Source organism: Salmo salar, chromosome 22, assembly GCF_965601325.2.
Source record: "Salmo salar chromosome 22, fSalSal1, whole genome shotgun sequence".
Classification (NCBI taxonomy): Eukaryota; Metazoa; Chordata; class Actinopteri; order Salmoniformes; family Salmonidae; genus Salmo; species Salmo salar.
In genome coordinates this window covers 48,151,690-48,172,000 of record NC_138312.1, presented here as the reverse complement: position 1 = coordinate 48,172,000, position 20,311 = coordinate 48,151,690, and the positions used below count along the sequence as shown (strand labels likewise).

The 20,311-nt window shown below is 42.7% G+C and overlaps 1 protein-coding gene across 1 annotated transcript in view; it reads left to right on the top strand.

The window, feature by feature from the left end:
* LOC106583601 (disks large-associated protein 4) overlaps positions 1-20,311 on the top strand; it is a 216,127-nt gene that overhangs the window by 117,305 nt on the left and 78,511 nt on the right. The window contains exon 3 of the mRNA XM_045705451.2: positions 4,826-4,874. The gene's annotated coding sequence lies outside the window, so the exon portion shown is untranslated. The remainder of the gene's footprint in view (positions 1-4,825; positions 4,875-20,311) is intronic.

The window sequence follows — 20,311 nt, the reverse complement described above, 5'->3', positions numbered from 1 at the left end:
ACTCCCTTTGGTTCTTTCCCCAGGCATATTGTTTCTGTTCCTGTGTTTCGTGTCTCTACGCTACTCGTGTTTGTTATATTGTTCAATATTAGGTTTATTATTAACTCACCACCTGCACTTGCTTTCCTACTCCCCGTGTCCACGTTACACATAAGCACTGTTCACGACACAAACTGTTCACGACACACCTCTGATGTTGTCGGAGAGAAAATGCTGCATGTTTAAACTAATTTCCTGCAATTCCACACATTTTGTCATGGGGTTCAGAGGAAATTTAGCAGTTGTAAAGCAAGTTTTCTTCCAATTCTAAACAATTTGCCAGGTCTAATGTGATAGTTGAGTGACTCGAACATTACTACAAAATCTATGCCCTAAAAAAACCTAGCTAAAAAACATTGTTTTGATCTGGGCATTTTGGGACATTTCTGACAGGTTATAAATAGCTCTCTAAGGTATGCAATGACTGGCCTGACAAGAGGACAACTGATGATTTACTACCCAATTTTGAAATTGCACCTTCTGCCTTCTACTATTACAATTTCCAAGAGTAAGTTGAAAGGCCCATAATAACCCAGCCCCAACCTAAAAGCCCATAATAACACAGCCCCAGTCAGCTGGCTCCAACCACAGCCTAAAGGCCCATAATAACCCATCCCCAGCCTAAAGGCCCATAATAACCCAGCCCCAGTCAGCTGGCTCCAACCACAGCCTATAAGCCCATAATAACCCATCCCCAGCCTAAAGGCCCATAATAACCCAGCCCCAGTCAGCTGGCTCCAACCACAGCCTAAAGGCCCATAATAACCCATCCCCAGCCTAAAGGCCCATAATTACCCAGCCCCAGTCAGCTGGCTCCAACCACAGCCTATAAGCCCATAATAACCCATCCCCAGCCTAAAGGCCCATAATTACCCAGCCCCAGTCAGCTGGCTCCAACCACAGCCTATAAGCCCATAATAACCCATCCCCAGCCTAAAGGCCCATAATTACCCAGCCCCAGTCAGCTGGCTCCAACCACAGCCTATAAGCCCATAATAACCCATCCCCAGCCTAAAGGCCCATAATAACCCAGACCCAGTCAGCTGGCTCCAACCACAGCCTAAAGGCCCATAATAACCCAGCCCCAGCATGGCAGACCAAAGCCAGGACTCCCATAGAGTAGGCAAACCCAAGCCTAGCTACAGAACATTACACTACAACATTACAAACAGAGATAACCCCTTGGCCCAGGAAGAAAAATATTCTCTCTATACAGAGGACGGGCAAGACAGTTTGACATGAACACTCACACTTGTTATTTCAGGGTCAGTAAGCAGTGTATGGTGATCAGGGTCTCACACACACACACAGAAGTTCATACACACTAAGGCTGTAGTGCCCTGTAGTATCCTCCTGTAGTATATCCTCTATGCATGGCTACACACACACACACACACACACACACACACACACACACACAATCTTGCATAATGAATAAGAACACACAGTTCACCCCAAGCCCCGGTCAAGCCCCGTTGTGAAAGCACCCTGCTATTGAAAGGAATCTGAGCCAGCAAAAACCGTAACAGAACAATCTGACAACCCCTAACAAACGTTGAAGTTGTTACACAACAGCTTTTTAATACAGATGAAGATGAGATGTTGTGAAGCCATTCTCTATACTGTCAGGTGCAAAGAGAGAGAAAGATGAACGTAGGCCAGGGAAGTACAGTACGGTTGAGTACAGTACCAACTAGTACAGTACAGAATAGAATAGTACAGTACAGACTACTACAGTACACAATAGAATAGTACAGTACAGATTAGTACAGTACGGAAAAGAATAGTACAGTACAGACTAGTACAGTACAGAATAGAATAGACAGTACAGAATAGTACAGTACAGAATAGAATAAAATATTACAGTACCGACTAGTACAGTACAGAATAGAATAGTACAGTACAGACCAGTACAGTATAGTATAGTACAGAATATTACAGTAATGTATAGTACATTACAGTATAGTACAGAATATTACAGTAAAGTACAGTATAGTACAGTACAGAATAGTACAGTACAATATAGTGCAGAATAGCATAGTACAGTACAGTATAGTACAGTGCAGTATAGTACAGTGCAGAACAGTACAGAATAGTGCAGTACATAATAGTACAGTACAGAATAGTACAGTACAGATTAGTACAGTACACTACCGTACAGAATAGTACAGAACAGAATAGTACAGTACACTACAGTACAGAATAGTACAGTACAGAATAGTACAGTACACTACAGTACAGAATAGTGAAGTACAGACTAGGACAGAACAGAATAGTACAGTACACAATAGAACAGTACAGTACATTATAGAATACTACAGTACAGACTAGTACAGTATAGTATAGTACAGAATAGTACAGTAGAGTATAGTACAGTGTAGTACAGAATATTACAGTAAAGTACAGTATAGTACAGTACAGAATAGTACAGTACAATATAGTATAGTGCAGAATAATACAGTACAGAATAGTACAGTACAGATTAGTACCGAATAGTACAGTACAGTACAGAATATTAGAGTACAGAATAGTACATTCCACTACATTACAGAATAGTACAGTTTTTAAAAATATATTTCACCTTTATTTAACCAGGTAGGCCAGTTGAGAACAAGTTCTCATTAACAACTGCGACCTGGCCAAGATAAATAGATAGGCCATAGAGGCGAAGTAATTACAATTTAGCATTAACACTGGAGTGATAGATGTGCAGATGATGATGTGCAAGAAGAGATACTTGGGTACAGTACAGTACAGTATAGTACAGTACAGAATAGTACAGTATAGATTAGTACAGTACAGACTTACAGAATAGTACAGTACAGAATAGTATAATGCAGTTCATAATAGTACAGTGCAGAATAGAATAGTACAGTACAGACTACTACAGTACACAATAGAATAGTACAGTACAGATTAGTACAGTACGGAAAAGAATAGTACAGTACAGACTAGTACAGTACAGAATAGAATAGACAGTACAGAATAGTACAGTACAGAATAGAATAAAATATTACAGTACCGACTAGTACAGTACAGAATAGAATAGTACAGTACAGACCAGTACAGTATAGTATAGTACAGAATATTACAGTAATGTATAGTACATTACAGTATAGTACAGAATATTACAGTAAAGTACAGTATAGTACAGTACAGAATAGTACAGTACAATATAGTGCAGAATAGCATAGTACAGTACAGTATAGTACAGTGCAGTATAGTACAGTGCAGAACAGTACAGAATAGTGCAGTACATAATAGTACAGTACAGAATAGTACAGTACAGATTAGTACAGTACACTACCGTACAGAATAGTACAGTACAGAATAGTACAGTACACTACAGTACAGAATAGTACAGTACAGAATAGTACAGTACACTACAGTACAGAATAGTGAAGTACAGACTAGGACAGAACAGAATAGTACAGTACACAATAGAACAGTACAGTACATTATAGAATACTACAGTACAGACTAGTACAGTATAGTATAGTACAGAATAGTACAGTAGAGTATAGTACAGTGTAGTACAGAATATTACAGTAAAGTACAGTATAGTACAGTACAGAATAGTACAGTACAATATAGTATAGTGCAGAATAATACAGTACAGAATAGTACAGTACAGATTAGTACCGAATAGTACAGTACAGTACAGAATATTAGAGTACAGAATAGTACAGTCTACTACATTACAGAATAGTACAGTTTTTTTAAATATATTTCACCTTTATTTAACCAGGTAGGCCAGTTGAGAACAAGTTCTCATTAACAACTGCGACCTGGCCAAGATAAATAGATAGGCCATAGAGGCGAAGTAATTACAATTTAGCATTAACACTGGAGTGATAGATGTGCAGATGATGATGTGCAAGAAGAGATACTTGGGTACAGTACAGTACAGTATAGTACAGTACAGAATAGTACAGTATAGATTAGTACAGTACACTGACTTACAGAATAGTACAGTACAGAATAGTATAATGCAGTTCATAATAGTACAGTGCAGAATAGTACAGTACATTACAGTACCGAATAGTACAGTACAATACAGAATAGTACAGTACAGAATAGTTCACTACAGTGCAGAATAGTACAGTACAGAATAGTTCACTACAGTACAGAATAGTACAATACAGAATAGTAGAGTACAGAATAGTTCACTACAGTACAGAATAGTACAATACAGAATATTACAGTACAGAATAGTTCACTACAGTACAGAATAGTACAATACAGAATAGTACAGTACAGAATAGTTCACTACAGTACAGAATAGTACAGTGCAGAATAGTACAGTACAGAATAGTACAGTACAGAATAGTACAGAATAGTACAGTGCAGAATAGTAGTGTTCAGAATAGTTCAGTACAGAATAGTATAGTACACTATATTATAGTCCTCTACAGAATAGGTCACTACATAATAGCACTGTACACTGCAGTACAGAATAGTACAGTTTAGAATAGTACAGTACAGAATAGTATAGTACAGTACAGAATTATGCAGTACAGAATAGTACAGTACAGACAAGGTGGAAACGCATGGCATGCTGTTGCTTTGGCTTGATGGCTTGGTCCTAACCAGAAGGTTCCCCTAAAGACTTGTCTAGGATGAGATAATTATGATTTAACGCTGGCTTAGAAGTCAGTTTTGTGTGTGTGTGTGTGTGTTACTCAGGGATTTTCCACAGCAACAGAGTGTTTTGAGTTTACCTAAACTACATTAGTTATTCCCTTTACATTACTAAGCTCATAATTGTTCAATTTTTCTTTGACAGGAAACTCCTTCCTATCAAGACCTTGGCTCCCCAAGAATGAGCTATCAATGTAAGTACCCGGGTTGAATAAATTACTGAATGAATAAATGAATGAATGAATGAATGGTGAATGGATGAATGAGTGAGTGAGTGAGTGAGTGAGTGAGTGAGTGAGTGAGTGAGTGAGTGAGTGAGTGAGTGAGTGAATGAATGCCATGATTGAAGATCATAGGAACACATTCCCAAATGCAGATCAATAGAGTTCAAATGCAGCCCAGTCTCATCAGTTTATGTAGATTGGCGGCTTTGGTGCTGTCTTTTCATTTGGCCATCTTCCGTACCAGGAGAGAAAAGGCAGCATTCAAAATGGATGATCAGGGCTGCTTTCAAGGAGTGGCACTGCTTTCAGTCGTAACCTTTTAGGCCTGTCTCCCTGACCCTTGGAAGGAGACATTGTGATTCCAGTGTTGAGGAAAATCAAGCTTCCATCTGCAGGTTGGGTACCTGGGTATTCTGAAGTTCCCATAGAATTGCAGTCCATGTCATCAGAACTTTTCATTATAGCCTCAGATCAAAAGATGTGTCTCTATTCATAAAACGCTGATCTAGGATCAGATCCTGTCTATCCATGTTATCTTATTCATTATGATCTGACAGGCAAAGTTGATCTTAAATCAGCACTCCAGAAGCTTTTATGAAAGTGACATTGTCACAGGCCGGCTCATAGCCTGTGGCAAAAATGAGGGGACATGAACAACAGGTATAGGCCAGTCAAAAGTTTCTTTATTGTAAAGCAAAAAACGATTAACTTTAAACAAAGAAAAAGGAATGAGGTGAATGTAAAGTGCGTGAATCTGTGTGTGTGAACATGACTGAGTGGAACCTAAGTAAACCTACAAAGGAACAAACAAAACAGGATCATACCTGGAGGAGCAGGGAGAGAGAGAGAGAGAGAGAGTGGTTAGTGAAGCAGTTTTATACCCTGTCTCCAATCACACCAGCTCCAATCACTAACGACCCTCCTCTGCCTGCAGGAGGAACCGCCCCTGCATTGCAGAGGGGCCGTGACAACATGATCTGAAAGTGGAGAAAAGTATAATCAAATATATGTTGCTAGTCTCTCTCAGACCATGTTGCTAGTCTCTCTCAGACCATGTTGCTAGTCTCTCTCAGACCATGTTGCTAGTCTCTCTCAGACCATGTAGCTAGTCTCTCTCAGACCATGTTGCTAGTCTCTCTCAGACCATGTTGCTAGTCTCTCTCAGACCATGTTGCTAGTCTCTCTCAGACCATCTCTCTCAGACCAGACTGTACGTACTATACACAGTCAGTCTGTCTGTCTGTCTGTCTGTCTGTCTGTCTGTCTGTCTGTCTGTCTGTCTGTCTGTCTGTCTGTCTGTCTGTCTGTCTGTCGCGCGCGCGCGCGCGCGCGCGCGCACGCGCGCGCGCGCGCGCGCGCGCGCGCGCGCGCGCGCGCGCGCGCACATCTATACAGTCTCTCTGTTGATGTCTGTCTGTCTCTCTGTTGATGTCTGTCCGTCCGTCTGTCCATCCGTCCGTCCGTCCGTCTGTCACAATCTATACAGTCTCTCTGTTGATGTCTGTCTGTCTCTCTGTTGATGTCCGTCCGTCCGTCCGTCCGTCCGTCGCACAATCTATACAGTCTCTCTGTTGATGTCTGTCTGTCTGCCACAATCTATACAGTCTTTCTCTCTCTCTCTCTCTGTCTGTCTTCATCTTGGCTGTGTCCATCTTATGTAACCCCCAACTTAAGGCCCTTTTCCAAAGCGTTCAAATGCATCTTCCAGTTGTTACTGAGCCATTGATTACTTCCATTGAGCGAGCAAGGATGGGTCGGTGAGTGGATGGATGGACGGATGCATTTCCATTGTTTTTGAATAGGTCCTTGGTATAAAAACATCCCAACCTGTCCTCCCTCCGTGAATGAGGACAGAGGAGAGGAACGGAGGAGAGAGGAAGGTGGAGTAGAAAGAGAGGGAGGGATGTGATTGATGCATTTGTCTGCCTCCACTGTCGCAGCCGGGGGAGCAGACTGATTGGCAATTTCCTTGAGTCAGAGAGCAGAACTTCTCTTCCCTACCTCCTTCTCTTCTATCTCTTTCTCCCCCTATCCCTCTTGGACTCAAAAACAACAAACAAACAACACATATGTTCTACAGTACCTCAACTGGCCTACAGTACCTCAACTGGCCTACAGTATCTCAACTGGCCTACTGTACCTCAACTGGACTACTGTACCTCAACTTGCCTACTGTACCTCAACTGGCCTACTGTACCTCAACTTGCCTACTGTACCTTACTGGCCTACTGTACCTCAACTGGCCTACTGTACCTTAACTGGCCTACTGTACCTTAAATGACCTTCTGTACCTCAACTGGTCTACAGTACCTGAACTGGCCTACTTTATCTCAACTGGTCTACTTTATCTCAACTGGTCTACTCTACCTCAACTGGCCTACAGTACTTCAACTGGCCTACTGTACATCAACTGGCCTACAGTACCTCAACTGGTCTACTGTACCTCAACTGGCCTACAGTACCTCAACTGGCATACAGTACCTCAACTGGCCTACTGTACCTCAACTTGCCTACTGTACCTCAACTGGCCTACTGTACCTCAACTGGCCTACTGTACCTTAACTGGTCTTCTGTACCTCAACTGGCCAACTGTACCTCAACTGGCATACAGTATCTCAACTGGCCTACTGGGTTACTGTACCTCAACTGGGCGACAGTACCTCATCTGACCGACAGTACCTCAACAGGCCTACTGTACCTCAACTGGCCTACTGTACCTCAACTCGCCTACTGTACCTCAACTGGCCTACTGGGTTACTGTACTTCAACTGGTCTACTGTACCTTACTGGCCTACTGTACCCAAACTGGCATTCTGTACCTTAAATGACCTTCTGTACCTCAACTGGTCTACAGTACCTGAACTGGCCTACTGTACCTCAACTGGCCTTCTGTACCTCAACTAGCCTACTGTACCTCAACTAGCCTACTGTACCTTACTGGCCTACTGTACCTCAACTGGCCTACAGTACCTCAAGGGTCCTACTGTACCTCAACTGGCTGACAGTACCTCAACTGGCCTACTGTACCTCAACTGGCCTACAGTACCTCAACTGGCCTTCTGTACCTCAACTGGCCTACTGTACCTCAACTGGCCTACAGTACCTCAACTGGTCTACTGTACCTCAACTGGCATACAGTACCTCAACTGGCCAACTGTACCTCAACTGGCATACAGTATCTCAACTGGCCTACTGGGTTACTGTACCTCAACTGGCCGACAGTACCTCAACTGGCCGACAGTACCTCAACAGGCCTACTGTACCTCAACTGGCCTATAGTACCTCAACTCACCTACTGTACCTCAACTGGCTATCTGTACCTCAACTGGCCTACTGGGTTACTGTACTTCAACTGGTCTACTGTACCCAAACTGGCTTTCCGTACTTCAACTGGCCTTCTGTACCTCAACCGGCCTACAGTACTTGAACAGGCCTACACTACCTCAACTGGCATTCTGTACCTCAACTGGCCTACTGTACCTCAACTGGTCTACTGTACCAAATGTTTTACTGTCACTGTATATATATATATATACACTGCTCAAAAAAATAAAGGGAACACTTAAACAACACAATGTAACTCCAAGTCAATCACACTTCAGCAACACTGATTGACAATACATTTTACATGCTGTTGTGCAAATGGAATAGACAACAGGTGGAAATTATAGGCAATTAGCAACACACCCCCAATAAAGGAGTGGTTCGGCAGGTGGTGACCACAGACCACTTCTCAGTTCCTATGCTTCCTGGCTGATGTTTTGGTCACTTTTGAATTCTGGCGGTGCTTTCACTCTAGTGGTAGCATGAGACGGAGTCTACAACCCACACAAGTGGCTCAGGTAGTGCAGCTCATCCAGGATGGCACATCAATGCTAGCTGTTGCAAGAAGGTTTGCTGTGTCTGTCAGCGTAGTGTCCAGAGCATGGAGGCGCTACCAGGAGACAGGCCAGTACATCAGGGGACGTGGAGGAGGCCGTAGGAGGGCAACAACCCAGCAGCAGGACCGCTACCTCCGCCTTTGTGCAAGGAGGAGCAGGAGAAGCACTGCCAGAGCCCTGCAAAATGATCTCCAGCAGGCCACAAATGTGCATGTGTCTGCTCAAACGGTCAGAAACAGACTCCATGAGGGTGGTATGACGGCCCGACGTCCACAGGTGGGGGTTGTGCTTACAGCCCAACACCATGCAGGACGTTTGGCAGAGAACACCAGAGAACACCAAGATTGGCAAATTCGCCACTGGCACCCTGTGCTCTTCACAGATGAAAGCAGGTTCACACTGAGCACGTGACAGACGTGACAGAGTCTGGAGACGTCGTGGAGAACGTTCTGCTGCCGGCAACATCCTCCAGCATGACCGGTTTGGCGGTGGGTCAGTCATGGTGTGGGGTGGCATTTCTTTGGGGGGCCGCACAGCCATGTGCTCGCCAGAGGTAGCCTGACTGCCATTAGGTACCGAGATGAGATCCTCAGACCCCTTGTGAGACCATATGCTGGTGCAGTTGGCCCTGGGTTCCTCCTAATGCAAGACAATGCTAGACCTCATGTAGCTGGAGTGTGTCAGCAGTTCTGCAAGAGGAAGGCATTGATGCTATGGACTGGCCCGCCCGTTCCCCAGACCTGAATCCAATTAAGCACATCTGGAACATCATGTCTCGCTCCATCCACCAACGCCACGTTGCACCACAGACTGTCCAGGAGTTGGCGGATGCTTTAGTCCAGGTCTGGGAGGAGATCCCTCAGGAGACCATCCGCCACCTCATCAGGAGCATGCCCAGGCGTTGTAGGGAGGTCATACAGGCACGTGGAGGCCACACACACTACTGAGCCTCATTTTGACTTGTTTTAAGGACATTACATCAAAGTTGGATCAGCCTGTAGTGTGGTTTTCCACTTTCATTTTGAGTGTGACTCCAAATCCAGACCTCCATGGGTTGATAAATTGAATTTCCATGGATAATTTTTGTGTGATTTTGTTGTCAGCACATTCAACTATGTAAAGAAAAAAGTATTTAATAAGATTATTTCTTTCATTCAGATCTAGGATGTGTTGTTTAAGTGTTCCCTTTATTTTTTAGAGCAGTATATATACAGTAATATATGCTGAGGAAGAGTGTGCAAATCTGTCATCAAGGAAATGGATGGTTACTTTGAAGAATCTCAAATATAAAATATGTTTTGATTTGTTTAACACTTTTTTGGTCACTACTATTTCATAGTTTTGATGTCTTCACTATTATTCTACAATGTAGAAAATAGTACAAACAAAGAAAAACCTTTGAATAAGTAGGTGTGTCCAAACTTTTGCTTGGCGCCAATTGCAGTCATTGCCGTGGTGACGGGTGGCTCATCCCAGCTGATGTGTTGATAGGTTGACAGACGGCCATTAGTGTATTATGGTGACATCATGAGGGGATTGGAAAACTGACTGACACAGTTCTCTGAGAGGGAGGGGCCCCTGACCCTGTCACACTACTGTCACAGTGCCACCCTACTCACACTCCCAAACAGGAAATGCTGAACATGACCTCCGATACCATCTGTCAAAAGAGGAAGTGCTCTTCCCCTTCCCTTCCTGTGTAAGGTCAAGGTCATGTGACTAGATCAGAATGGCCGCCATGACCCCTGAATGCTGTGGACTTGCTAAGCATTTTGAAATGAATCACAGCTAGTTTGGGCTTATTGTGTAGATTTTAAGGATTTAATAGCCTAGATATGTTGTTTGTTCATTAAAAAAAATATATTTGTTTATACTGCAGTTGGCATGAGATTATGTGTGTATCCTGTTGATGGAGAGATTAACTGCTGTAGTGTGAGTGCTTTGGGTTGATCATGTCGATTTTTGAACCATGTGTAAATAGGGTAATAGGCTTTTCATTGTACTGGTTTGGAATATATTCCACTTTGGTCTTAATAGAATAGTATGCACAGATGGGGTTACAGCACAGTTATGCTGCTTTATCTGCTGGGGTTCTTCTGCTGTGGGTGTGTGTGTGTGTGTGTGTGGTGTGTGTGTGTGTGGTGTGTGTGTGTGTGTGTGTGTGTGTGTGTGTGTGTGTGTGTGTGTGTGTGTGTGTGTGTGTGTGGTGTGTGTGTGTGTGGTGTGTGTGTGTGGCGCGTCTCTATGAGCCTCAGCTCTGCTCTATGCGCGGCACTTTGGGATAGCTGCCCATGTCCGTTTTATCCTCCCTAGCTAAATAAACACCCATTGTGCTACACACACACACGAGAGGCTGAAAGTAAAATAGCACAAGACTGGGACAACCTCGTAACGTTGGTCCAAACTGCCGTCACAGTTTAGGAGCAAAAGACAGTATTAGGTAAATACACTTTTTTTATACCTATCTTATGCCATATATGCAATACACTAAGTGTACAAAACATTAGGAACACCTGCTTTTTCCATGACATAGACGGACTAGGTGAATCCAGGTGAAAGCTATGATCCCGTATTGATGTCACTTGTTAAATCCACTTCAATCAGTGTAGATGAAAGGGAGGAGACAGGTTAAAGAATTATTAAGCCTTGAGACAACTGAGACATGGACTGTGAATGTGTGCCGTTCAGAGGGTGAATGGCCAACCAAAAATATTTAAATGCCTTTGAATGGGGTAGTAGGTGCCAGGCTCACTGGTTTGTGTCAAGAACTGCAATGCTGCTGTGTGTTTCAAGAATGGTCCACCACCCAAAGGACATCAAGCCAACATGACACAACCGTGAGAAGCATTGGAGTCAACATGGGCCAGCATCCGTTGAGTCAGAGTCCAAGGAAGGTGTTCCTATTGTTTTGTACAGTCAGTGTATATGCCGTAGCATGAGGCAAATAACTGCCCAGCACCAATTTATTTATATTATACAAATTTAAAATGATCATTAGTTCCATTGCTGTAAATGGCTCTACCTTCCGTTAACAGACCCAAATTAAATCCATTCCACCTGCGGGACACAGCCAGTGAAATATCAGGGCGGCAAATTCAAAAACAACAAAATGTCATAATTCAACTTTCTCAAACATACGACTATTTTACACAATTTTAAAGATACACATCTCCTTGATGTAACCACATTGTCCGATTTCAAAAAGGCTTTACAGCAAAAACAAAACATTAGATTATGTTAGGAGAGTACATAGACAAAAATAATCACACAGACATTTTCCAAGCAAGGACATGTGTCAATAAAACCCAAAACACAGCGAAATGAAGCACTAACCTTTGACAATCTTCATCAGATGACACTCCTAGGACATTATGTTACACAATAGATGTATGTTTTGTTCGATAAAGTTCATATTTATATCCAAAAACAACATTTTACATTGGCGCGTGACGTTCAGAAAATATTTTGCCTCCAATACTTCCGGTGAATGTGCACATCAATTTACAAAAATACTCATCATAAACGTTGATAAAATATTAAACTGTTATTCAAAGAATTATAGATGAACATCTCCTTTATGCAACTGCTGTGACAGATTTCAAAAAAGCTTCACGGGGATAGCACACTTTGCAATAATCTGAGTACTGCGCTCAGAAAAATACACCAGGCAATACAGATACCCGACATTTTGGAGTCATCTAAAATCATAAATAGCATTAGAAATATTCACTTACCTTTGATGATCTTCATCAGAAGGCACTTCCAGGAATCCCAGGTCCACAATAAATGTTGTTTTGTTCGATAAAGTCCATAATTTATGTCCAAATAACTCCTTGTTGTTTGCGCGTTCAGTAAGCTACTCCAAATGTAGGAAGCGCGCCGAAAATTTCATGACAAAAAGTTATATTTATGTTCGTTGAAACATGTCAAACGTTGTAAAACATCAATCTTTAGGGCCTTTTTAACGTAAAATATTCCAACCGGACGATTCCAATGTCTTGAAAAACGTTATGGAACACAGCTACCTCCTCACGTGAATGCGCGTAATTGTGGCCTGTCATTCTCTCGGTCATCAGACTCCAGGAGGTCTTGTTCGCTTTCTGTTGACTGCAAAAGCCTGAAACACGTTCTAAAGACTGTTGACATTTAGTGGAAGCCTTAGGAAGTGCAAATTGAACCCTAAGTACATTTACATTTTTTTTTTTACATTTTAGTCATTTAGCAGACGCTCTTATCCAGAGCAACTTACAGTAGTGAATGCATACATTTCATACAATTTCATAATTATTATTTTTTTTTTTTTTTCTGTGCTGGCCCCCCGTGGGAATCGAACCCACAACCCTGGCGTTGCAAACACCATGCTCTACCAACTGAGCTACAGGGAAGGCTAATGGAGTCACTGTATACTGAATAGATCCAGTCTTGAAAAACTACAATCCACTTCCTGGTTGGATTTTTTCTCAGGTTTTTGCCTGCCATTTGAGTTCTGTTATACTCACAGACATCATTCAAACAGTTTTAGAAACTTCAGAGTGTTTTCTATCCACATCTACTAATAATATGCATATTCTAGTTTCTGAGCCAGAGTAGTAACCTGTTTAAATTGGGTACGTTTTTTCATCCGGCCGGGAAAATACTGCCCCCTAGCCAGACAGGTTAAATTAACAATTTTTCGAGGGCACAGAAGTTCTCCATTCGTCCCCACCATTGCTGGTGAAGCAATGCTTCTGTTTTTCAGTGTGTGTGTGTGTGTGTGTGTGTGTGTGTGTGTGTGTGTGTGTGTGTGTGTGTGTGTGTGTGTGTGTGTGTGTGCCTTATGGTCTTCAGAGATTGGCTGAAATGAATTGGCCATCCCTCAGAACAGAGGAGTGGTACATTAATAGCTGTGAAAATAGTCCAGAGCCCAGTACTGACTTATACAGCGTATACAGCGTAGTGTAATTAGGACACAGTTAGCACAAGCTACTGCTGCCTCACACACACGACTGCCCACAGACACACACACACACACACACACACACACACACACACACACACACACACACACACACACACACATTTAGTTAAATAAACAATCTCAGGGGGACACAGTCTACATATTGTATCTTCGTTCACCTTCTGTCTTTTTCTTGTCATGGATTTTTCTCTTGCCCTCCAGCTCTCTATTTCTCCTCCTTCTCTCCCTTTCTCACTCATCATATCCCTTCATCCATCTCTCCCTTTCTCTCTCATCATATCCCTTCATCCATCTCTCCCTTTCTCTCTCATCATATCCCTTCGTCCTTCTCTCCCGTTCTCTCTCATCTTATCCCTTCGTCCATCTCTCCCGTTCTCTCTCATCATATCCCTTCGTCCATCTCTCCCTTTCTCTCTCATCATATCCCTTCGTCCTTCTCTCCCATTCTCTCTCATCATATCCCTTCGTCCATCTCTCCATTTCTCTCATCATATCCATTCGTCCATCTCTCCCGTTCTCTCTCAACCTCTTTCATTTTACAACACATCTTCTATTTCAGCATTTAGCTTTAGATCTTTTAGTTTTTTACCAGTATCACCACACCTCTCGTTTGCACCTCTCTCTGTAATGTAATCTCTCAAATGTACATAGAATATTCAGGTGTATCTATCAAATGTTATTTGTATACTGCTTTGTAAGTTTAGCATTCCGAATTGGGAAATGATTGATGTTGGTAGTTGGTATGAAAACATGTGGCTGCCAATATTCATTCATGTTGAAAAGCTAATTGGATAGTGACTAATCAATAACATCGGTTTTGACATATATATCCGTCCATAAATTGAGATGGGTATTGTGTAGTATTGTGTCTCCTGTGGGGCTTTATTGCTCCTGATGGCCCAGTCACACTTCACTTTCTAAAAATGACCTTGCAATGACCAATCCTAAAGAGTTTCTGAGCTAAAACATTTGGGATCCACCTGATACTAAAGGAGGCTCCAATGCCAACCGGATCCTTGAAGAAAATTAATATTTCCCAACAAGGCTTATATCCGACAGCTTACATCTGAGAGACTCTTGGTGGCTTTTACACTTGGTGTTTATCACCTCTAACAGCAAAACAACCAGATGGCCATTCTGTACAAAGATTTCACACTACAGAGCAGATAAAACAATAATGATGCATTTTTACACCTGTTATTGTATTAAAACACCACGTTGATTTTAATGGATTCCCCATATTAAAACTGTATATTATGATTCCCTCTGTGTAGAAGTTTCCCTTTAGTACAGATCTGTGATCAGCTTAACCATTCCATATCTTAACCTTATCCAATAGGTAGTAAAAACACACAAATGCAAAAACAGACCTTAGAGAAGTGTCTAGGGGCAAATCCATCCCACTCCATATGAATGCAGGGAGATAGTGCTGTTTGTATTGGATAATATCACCCCCTAATGGTTAGAAGGGCACATTGTTTCTATGTTTGTGAATGGAAATGTGGCGAGGTCAGGGATTGGACACCATGCCAAACTCTCCCTTCCCATTGGACCACGAGCAGATGGCAGCTCCCCTGTGCACGAGGCAGGGAGAATTCTCCTCCCATAAGCCGGTAGCAGGGCATGCACACACAAAAGCAGACATATTGACACAGATATACACACAGATAGACACATTGACAGAGGTAAAAACACAAAACATCCAGATACAAATACACAGACAGACAGACACAGACTCATGCAGACTCAAATACAAAAACAAGCAGACAGACAAACGGACACACACGCATGCACGCATGCACGCACGCACACACACACACACAGTTCAATTGGTCCTCCAGGCCTGCCTTTGATGCAGCTAACTGCATAATGATGCTTTCTACTCACCCCTCCTTTATCTCTCTATCTATTCTCTCCTCTTGAATCACCTCTTCTTTCTCTGTTAAAGAGATGTTATGGCTATAATGGTAGCAGGAGTTATACAGTATCTATACCATTGTGCTGGTGTGTTATAGATAGCTTATAATAGTCATATTTTTGTGGACCGGAGTACTAAATGTTTGAAGAAATAGTGGGATTGTAAGTCGCATTGGATAACAGCATCTGATAAATGACTAAAATGTCAATGTAATAATCAGAGTGTTATTTCCTACCACAAGTTTCTTCATAATGAAAAGTTCATCGGACCACATTGCTCTCGCTGCTCTATCAATCATCGCATTGCGAAGCAGCTAGACCAAACTCAATACCTTCAATAAATAAAGAAATAGCTGAATCAATTCTCTCCTACCACTCCCTCAAAAGCATGGACTCACTCATTCAATTATATTATAATTTATTACAGTAACAGACAGAACTGCATACAGAAAATAAAATAAGAGTAGGCTAGCTACCTAACCCAGCTCTATTCCAAACACAGGACTAAATCAGAGTAGGCTCGCTACCTAACCCAGGTCTATTCCAAACACAGGGCTAAATCAGAGTACGCTAGCTACCTAACCCAGGTCTATTCCAAACACAAGGCTAAATCAGAGTAGGCTAGCTACCTAACCCAGGTCTATTCCAAACACAGGGCTACATCAGAGTAGGCTAGCTACCTAACCCAGGTCTATTCCAAACACAGGGCTAAATCGGAGTAGGCTAGCTACCTAATGCAGGTCTATTACAAACACAGGGCTAAATCAGAGTAGGCTAGCTACCTAACGCAGGTCTATTACAAACACAGGGCTAAATCAGAGTAGGCTAGCTACCTAACACAGGTCTATTACAAACACAGGGCTAAATCGGAGTAGGCTAGCTATCTAACCCAGGTCTATTCCAAACACAGGGCTAAATCAGAGTAGGCTAGCTACCTAACGCAGGTCTATTACAAACACAGGGCTAAATCAGAGTAGGCTAGCTACCTAACCCAGGTCTATTCCAAACACAGGGCTAAATCAGAGTAGACTAGCTACCTAACCCAGGTCTATTCCAAACACAGGGCTAAGTCAGAGTAGGCTAGCTATCTAACCCAGGTCTATTCCAAACACAGGGCTAAATCGGAGTAGGCTAGCTACCTAACGCAGGTCTATTACAAACACAGGTCTAAATCAGAGTAGGCTAGCTAGGCTGATGACTCTGTAAGGGAGGCTGGATGAGACCTAAGTATAATTATAAGGCATCTTTCTAATCACGTATAGCATATTGACTCTATTAAATCTTCACAAATGTGTGTGTATCTTCACTGACAGTCTGTACCTTGCCACTATGTTGGCCTAATGCTTGTCACAGACGACAACAGCAATTAACATTCAGGAGGCTACACTAAGCCAAGCCGCGCGGCAGGATGGGATATGAGACAGTCAGCTAAATGTGCTGTGAATTGATTGTGAGGAGTTGACCCTCTAGGCTATCAATCGACGTAGAGATTGTATTTAGAGTTCTCTGTGACATTAACTGAGCGTGTGTAGGATGCACGTTAATAGCGGTGGGATAGAAGTGGCAGTTGGTTGTGTGGGGAGAGATGCGCTAAGCTAATCGTCACTTGTGTGGAGAGAGATGTGCTAAGCATTTGTGTGTGTGTGTGTGCATTCTTCCTGTGTGTGTGTGTGTGTGTGTGTGTGTGTGTGTGTGTGTGTGTGTGTGTGTGTGTGTGTGTGTGTGTGTGTGTGTGTGTGTGTGTGTGTGTGTGTGTGTGTGTGTGTGTGTGTGTGTGTGTGTGTGTGTGTGCATCCCAACCGTGAAGCACGGGGGTGGCAGCATCATGTTGTGGGGGTGCTTTGCTGCAGGAGGGACTGGTGCACTTCACAAAATAGATGGCATCATGAGGAAATAAAATTATGTGGATATGTTGAAGCAACATCTCAAGACATCAGTCAGGAAGTTGAAGCTTGGTCGCAAATGAGTCTTCCAAATGGACAATGTTCCCAAGCATACTTCCAAAGTTGTGGCAAAATGGCTTTAGGACAACAAAGTCAAGGTATTGGAGTGGCCATCACAAAGCCCTGACCTCATTCCTATAGAAAATCTGTGGGCAGAACTGAAAAAGCGTGTGCAATCAAGGAGGCCTACAAACCTGACTCAGTTACACCAGCTCTGTCAGGAGCAATGGGACAAAATTCACCCAACTTATTGTGGGAAGCTTGTGGAAGTCTACCCAAAACGTTTAACCCAAGTTAAACAATTTAAAGGCAATGCTACCAAAAACTAATTGAGTGTATGTAAACTTCTGACCCACTCGAATGTGATCAAAGAAATAAAAGCTGAAATAAATCATTCTCTCTACTATTATTCTGACATTTCACATTCTTAAAATAAAGTGGTGATCCTAAATGACATAATCCTTTACTAGGATAACATTTCAGGAATTGTGATAAACTGAGTTTAAATGTATTTGGCTAAGGTGTATGTAAACTTCCCACTTCAACTGTATATGGGTTTCATTCCTTTGACTCTGCTGTTCCATTTTCAATTGTAAAGTAGCAGAAGTCCCTGTGATAAAAAAGACATACACCCCAGTGGAGGAGGATGGCTCATAATAATGGCTGGAACGGAGCCAATGGAATTGCATCAAAACACATAGAAACCATGTGTTTGATGTATTTGATATCCTTCCACCAATTCCGCTCCAGGCATTAACATGAGTCTGTCCTCCCCAATTAAGGTGCCACCAACCTCCTGTGATACACCCCCTTTTAACATTTTACTGCAGTGGGCTAAATCAGGGTCACACAGTGTTTCTTGCTCGAAAAAAAATCCACTTTGAAACGAACATATACACCTCACACACATGGCTATGGTCTTTAAAAAAAGAAGACACTTGTACCATGTCTGATATAGAGTTGAAATATATTACATTTTGAGTTTGCATCTCAATATTACACTTTATATACATCACAGAAAACTGAAATACAACAAAACCGTTTGACATAGAAACACTAGATTTTCTGCTTTTACAATTTTTTTGTGTTTATTAATTATGAAGAATATTAATAACATTCCACCCGTGACGCCACTAGAGGACGATTTGGTCATTTGACTGCAGGAAAGGGCTACTACTTTACTACTAAATAGATACTGTACATATACTATATATCCCCATTAAATTCCAATTAGACCCAGTTCAAACTAAATAAGCATGCCCCTTTCAAGAAATGTAGAACCAGGAACAGATATAGCCCTTGGTTCTCCCCAGACCTGACTGCCCTTAACCAACACAAAAATATCCTTTGGCGTTCTGCATTAGCATCGAACTGCCCCCGCGATATGCAACTTTTCAGGGAAGTTAGAAACCAATACACGCAGGCAGTTAGAAACGCCAAGGCTAGCTTTTTCAAACAGAAATTTGCTTCCTGCAACTCAAACTCTAAAAAGTTCTGGGACATTGTAAAGTCCATGGAGAATAAGAACACCTCCTCCCAACTGCCCACTGCACTAAGGATAGGAAACTCTGTCACCACAGATAAGCCCACTATAATTGAGAATTTCAATAAGCATTTTTCTACGGCTGGCCATGCTTTCCACCTAACTACCCCTACTGCATTCAACAGCACTGCACCCCCCCACAGCTACTCGCCCAAGCCTCCCCCATTTCTCCTTCTCCCAAATCCATTCAGCTGATGTTCTGAAAGAGCTGCAAAATCTGGACCCCTACAAATCAGCTGGCCTTGACAATCTGGACCCTTTCTTTCTAAAATTATCTGACGAAATTATTGCAACCCCTATTACTAGCCTGTTCAACCTCTCTTTCGTGTCGTCTGAGATTCCCATAGATTGGAAAGCAGCTGCTGTCATCCCCCTCTTCAAAGGAGGTGACACTCTTGACCCAAATTGCTACAGACCTATATCCATCCTACTCTGCCTTTCTAAGGTCTTCGAAAGCCAAGTCAACAAACAGATTACCGACCATTTCGAATCCCACCGCACCCTCTCCGCTATGCAATCTGGTTTCAGAGCTGGTCATGGGTGCACCTCAGCCACGCTCAAGGTCCTAAATGACATCGTAACCGCCATCGATAAGAAACAATACTGTGCTGCCGTATTCATTGACCTGGCCAAAGCTTTTGACTCTGTTAATCACCACATCCTCATCGGCAGACTCAGTAGCCTTGGTTTCTCAAACGATTGCGTCGCCTGGTTCACCAACTACTTCTCTGATAGAGTTCAGTGTGTCAATTCGGAGGGCCTGCTGTCCGGACCTCTGGCAGTCTCTATGGGGGTACCACAGGGTTCAATTCTTGGGCCAACTCTTTTCTCTGTATACATCAATGATGTCGCTCTTGCTGCTGGTGATTCTCTGATCCACCTCTACGCAGACGACACCATTCTGTATACTTCTGGCCCTTCTTTGGACACTGTGTTAACAACCCTCCAGACGAGCTTCAATGCCATACAACTCTCCTTCCGTGGTCTCCAACTGCTCCTAAATACAAGTAAAACTAAATGCATGCTCTTCAACCGATCGCTGCCTGCACCTGCACGCCTGTCCAGCATCACTACTCTGGACGGTTCTGACTTAGAATTTGTGGACAACTACAAATACCTAGGTGTCTGGTTAGACTGTAAACTCTCCTTCCAGACTCACATCAATC